This window comes from Thamnophis elegans, chromosome 3 (assembly GCF_009769535.1).
Source record: "Thamnophis elegans isolate rThaEle1 chromosome 3, rThaEle1.pri, whole genome shotgun sequence".
Lineage (NCBI taxonomy): Eukaryota > Metazoa > Chordata > Lepidosauria > Squamata > Colubridae > Thamnophis > Thamnophis elegans.
Genome location: NC_045543.1, coordinates 133545159 through 133551158, shown reverse-complemented (window position 1 = coordinate 133551158; position 6000 = coordinate 133545159).

Below are 6000 nucleotides of genomic sequence, written 5' to 3'. Positions count from 1 at the left end.
AGCGTTAGTTCTAATTGGACTCGGGAGCTTGACAGCTGTTGCTGTCCAAGTCCCGAGCTCCTATTGGCTGAAGCCCCAGTATATATAGTTTGGCGCGCTCTGAGTTGCCTTGAATCGCTGTCATACTTACTGAGTTAATAAAGACTGTTTGCGTTCACCCTGTGGTCGCGTCCCTCCTTACAGTCTTCAAAACCTGCAATAGCTTACAAAAATGTGTTCTACAAGAGGACATTTCTTTTCTACACTGGGCATATTGAGAGAATCTATTGAAGGATATATAGGGATGTGGTGGCTCGCTAAGACACTGAGCTTGTCGATCAGAATGGTCAGTTTGAATCCCTAGCGCCATGTAACGGAGTGAGCTCCTGTTACTTGTCCCAGCTTCTGCCAACCTAGCAGTTCTAAAGTACGTAAAAATGCAAGTAGCAAAATCGGGACTGCCTTTGGTGGGAATGCAACAGCGTTCCGTGTGCCTTTGGCTTTTAGTCATGCCGGTCACATGATCATGGAGACCTCTTCGGACAGCGCTGGCACTTTGGCTTTGAAACGGAGATAAGCACCACCATCTAGAGCCAGGAATGACTCACACAAGGAGAAGGGGAACCTTTACCTTATTGAAGGATATATGACACTTAGTCGTGACCTGTCAAAACCGCGCTCGACTAAACCGCGCCCGACTAAACCATGGCCCTGACGTCATCAACAAGGCGACAACAGCCAGCGCGGAGAAAGAAGGGCGCTTTAAATAGCGCTTTGGAAGCAAGCCGATTCAATTTAAGGTAAGGGTTAGGTTAAGGGTTAGGGTTAGGGTTAGGGTTAGGGTTAGGTTAAGGGTTAGGATTAGATTTAGGGTTAGGTTAAGGGTTAGGTTTAGGGTTAGGTTTAGGGTTAGGTTAAGGGTTAGGTTTAGGGTTAGGTTTAGGATTAGGTTTAGGGGGGTTAGGTTTAGGTTTAGGGGTTAATTTTGGGTTTAGGGTTTATAGCGTGCTTCTGTCTCCACGCTGTTGTCGCCCTGTTGATGACGTCAGCAACGCGGTTTAGTCGGGTGCGGTTTAGTTGAGCACGGTTTTGTCGGTGAACCCACTTAGTGGGTGGGGAGAAATATGCCCTGGGTAGATCAGGGGGGTCAAACTCAAGGCAGATCCAGCCCACAGGGTACTTAGATCTGGCCTGTGGGGGCTACCCTGGAAACAGCAAAGGACCAGCCCATGGTGCCTCTGCCACAGTGGTGGGTTGCAGGCGGTATGCCCCGGTATGTGCGTACCGGAGCCTGCCCAGAGCACCAGGTACTCTTCTGGTACAGTGCTCTGGAAGGTCCAGCCACCCACCAGAGCTCCTTATCTGTCCTTTAAAGCCTTCGGCGCTTCTGCACACGTGTATGGCACGTACAGCGCCTGTGCTATGCTATGCCGAACAGCTGGAGCACCGCAGAAGCTTGCAGAAGCGTTGCTGGCAGCCAGAACGCAAGTGTGCTCTGCACGCATCGATTGGGCGACGCTGGGCCCTTTCCAAGCGTACCAGTTGGAACGGGATCCGGAACCCACCACTGTTCTGCCAGCAAAAATGGAGTTTGGGAGTGCCGCATACAAGCTCCGTTTTCACTGGCAGAAGATTACAGGAGACTGTTGCAGCTGAAAACAGAGATCGGGAGCCCGTTTTCACTGGCAGAGCACTAAGGCTACCACAAGCGCCCTCAATACGAGTAACATTGAGCTGGCCATGCCCATCCTGGCCAAGGTCAAACACAACCCTGATGCGGCCCTCAATGAAATCGAGTTTGATACCCCTGGGGTAGATGGATCTCGTTGTCCCTTCTCTCTCTCTCTCTCTCTCTCTCTCTCTCTCTCTCTCTCTCTCTCTCTCTCTCTCTCTCTCTGTCTCTCTCTCTCTCTGTCTCTCTCTCTCTCCCCCCCTCTCTCTCCCTCTCTCTCTCCCCCTCTCTCTCTCTCCCTCCCTCTTTCCCTCCCTCCCTTCTCCACCTATCAGATTGTCAAGGTAAGGAACTGCGTTTACTTTCGCCAAAGGACAGAATTGAGATGCAGAACGACTTTGAATTTAGGCACGTAATTAGGCCAAAAGCTGCCCATTGTGGTAAGGTCACAGGTTGCCCTAGGCTGCTCTCCACACTCTTCACAGAATCATAGAACGGACATGAACTTTATTATAAAATCAATAAATGATATGAACAACGTATGGAGTTACTACCAGAAAAACTGAAGGCAGCTTTAGTTTGCCAACCCCATTAAAAAAAAAAAACTACAGTGGCAATTAATTAGTTGCTCTGACAATATCCATCTGGTTTTAAAGTCAATTATCATTTGAATATATTTTCATAAAGCAGATAATTTTGCCATACCACTAAGACAAGGGGCGGAAAGCCAGAAGCCATAAGAAAATCATCCTGGAAATAGAAAACCTAACTACAGTTAATAAAGCCGCCCGGAGTCCTTCGGGAGTGGGCGGCATACAAGACAAATAAATAATAAATAAATAATAATAATAATAAAATGGATACTGACTCAATATTTTAAATGGCACATCACACCATGAATATAGATTCGGGTAACACCCTATTTTGGAAGTGCATTCCAGAAACTTCTATCAGGCATACATCTCACCTGACAGAGGAAATCTACAGGGTATTATATTTCATTGGCACCAGTGGTGGGATTTACCATATTTTTAGGACTATTAGACACACCAAGATTTTGACGAGGCAAAATTAAAATAAAAGTTTTTGCACTCTGCAAACCTCCCCAAAACAGCCTGTTTTTCATGAAAATGGGCCCATTTGTTATCAAAAAAGGCATTAATAGCCTTTAGGCTATTATTTAGGAGGCTTATTTAGGACCCTAGGGGTTGGGATGCCAAGAACAAGCAAAAAAACGGCCCATTTTTCGATCATTTTTGCCCTCCCCAGCCCCCAGGAGCACTCTGGAAGCCTCCTAAAGGCTATGCATGGCCATTTTTGCAAAGGGGGGTGGGGGTGGGAGGCCAAAAATGCTGTATCCAGTGTATAAGACGCACCCAGATTTTCACCCTCTTTTTTGAGGGAAAAAAAGGTGCATCTTATACTCTGAAAAATACGGTACTTTCCTTCCCTACCGGTTCGCAAATGTGAGCGCGTGTGCGGAGAAGGTTGTGCATTACGTTGGGGCAGATGGGCAAAGCCTCCTGCAGCTGCTGCTACCAGTTCGCCCAAACCGGAGAGGACTGGTTGAATACCACCTCTGATTGGCACCCAATTAGGAAGGAATCTTGCACAACAGGGTCAGAAAGCAGGAGCTGTCAGCCCTTGTGTTTTGTATTAATATCTTTCCCTATGAAGGCATAGACCTATAATAAGTATGTCAGGTCCTTCAGTGGCTATGTTTTTTTTTCTCTCCAGCCATGCCATGTCACGAGAACGGCTTAATTTCCCTGAATGAACCATGGAAAATGCAGACTAATCAACCTAGACGCTTGTCTGAAGCATTATTGCCCTTTTGAAAAACACAACTAATTGAGGAGCAATTTTGCCCCAGTTGTAACAGAAAGCGGCTTCCTGTACATAGGCCTTACCACCTCTTTCATTTGGAGGCCCTAAGGCAAACTCAGCTTCTGTGTCAATTATAGAAAAATCAATGAAGATGCTATTCTGGACTTCTTTTCGCCATTCAGAACGGATGATATCCCTCAATTTCTTGCAATGATTCATTTACTTTCACTCCCTCTTGGGGACTACTGACATCCTACCATCTCTAAAAAATGTGAAGTTCAAAAAAAGAAGAAGAAATCCCTGCCCTTTGTTTCCTCCTGGAAAATATCCCAACACCAGAGACATTCAGCTGAATTTATTACAGTGGGACACCTTCCATACTGGGATTATTTAACTGTTCCTGCCAGATTTTAAATATTACTTTAAAGCTACTATTTCTATTGCAGAAAGCATGAGCTTGAAATATCCCCTCTCCAAAGCCCAGATGACCACCAGAGGGTAGCAAAGGTATATGGGAAACCCCAAGTGCCACCTAGTGGTGACTGGATTTTTGCAGCCAATTTTTGATAGCCATATTTTTAAACTTGTTTTTCGATAGAGGTACCAGCTTTAAAAATAGTATTTATTTGATTTGCATGACTATCCATCTTAAAGCACAACTCTTGAAACAGTACAAAATATGCAAATGCCTATATGTTTATAAAAGATACTGTCATATGTCACAACAGGTGTCATTCCAAAGAAATCTCTCTTGGCTCAGAGAATATTTCTGTGCAGGATCCAATCTGAATCAGTCACTGACCAAAGATTTATTGTTCAAAGCTTTTGGGTTCATGCTAGAGCCCATCATAAGGGAATTTCTCCCTCCCTCCCTCCCTCCCCCTCCCTCCCTCCTTCCCTCCCTCCTCCCTCTCTCCCTCCCTCCCTCTCTCTCTCTCTCTCTCCAGAATATGTGCCCTGAACTATTCTACACATTGTATTTATATGGTGCCAGATTGTGTGCAGCTGTTAGTCATTAATTAGGGTGTTGTTGGCTGCCTATTAAGTTGTTGATTGTTGTTTCCGTCTGCTACTGCACTCTTGGCTCCTAAGTACCTGATAAACTGGTGGTAAATCCGCACTCTTATTGACTGACAAGGGGCCTGTTTTCCAGGCTTCAATAATTTATCTGGCTATTTTTGTCCCTGTTTGGCCAACAATTGTAGTAGCTGCAAAAATTGAATACATGTCCTTATGCATTGCAATGTGAGGCTACCAATGAGTTTGGTCTCCTTGTTTAACCACTAACTGTTTCGATACATTCAGTAAAACTAGTACAGATATGAAAACTTAATCAAGATGAGTAATTACAAAGATTTCTTTAAGAATTCACTCTTTTTTTTTACCTCACTTGTATTTCCTTCATCAATATGTGGACTAGACTGTAATTATCCTCCAAATTTCACAGTCCTCTAAATTTCATTGCCTGGTTCATGTAACAAAATATAGTTTCATAAATGAAAATCCATATATTTAGATTAAAAATCTGTAGATAACAGGCGGAAGAAGAATCTGATATGATCATTCCCAGTAATGGGTCAATGGATGATTGAATTAAATAGCTACATAAAGTTGAGTAGAGGTTACATTTAGGTTCCTGGTGAATTGCAACCGATGGATAACTATTTCTTATAAAGTGTTCAACAAAATAGCCCCAAATGATCTCTCTCTCTCTCTCTCTCTCTCTCTCTCTCTCTCTCTCTCTCCCTCCCTCCCTCCCTCCCTCCCCCCCCCTCTCTCTCATATTTAAACTATGTTCCTGAAATAAATATTGAGGACTACCAGCTCTCTTGAATTGATACTCAAAATAAATTTGTAGACTTGTTTAATTCTAAGTTTACTTGATTTCTTTTTTGCACTAGGGTCACTTAAAAGATATTAGGATTCCATTTAAATAGACACAAACACACAAACACAAGTCCAGATATCAACTTAAAGATGTTGTGGGAATGCTGGTTGAGGACCTCTGGAGATAAAGTCCATACATCTTAAAGAGACCAAGTTAGAAAAACACTGGAGGAAGAAAAGGAAGTGATGATGATGATGATGATGATGATGATGATGATGATGATGATGATGATGATGATGATGGAACAAATTTAGGGCTCCAGTTTTTAGTCCAGGGTTGACAAACTCATGTCATCAAGGTGGCGTCACATGATGTATTGGGAGTTTTTTCCCCCTTCGCTAAACTGTGATGCATCTGGCCCATGGGCCATGAATTTGACAGGTCTGTTCTACCTACCTTTCCCAATAATTCCTAAGGTGGGGATTTACCATTTCTCCAGTCAGCAAAACAGCCCTTATTACTACTAATCATTTATGTATGCAAAGACTGCATGTTCATTCAGTGTGTTAACTTCAACCTCTTGATCTTACTTTAAAAAGAGCATCACTTCCTTTTAGGTAAACTCAATACCCAAAGATTATTCATATCACTTCAAAATGCTTAAACTCCTATGCAAGTGTAAGTTTCTAGACAT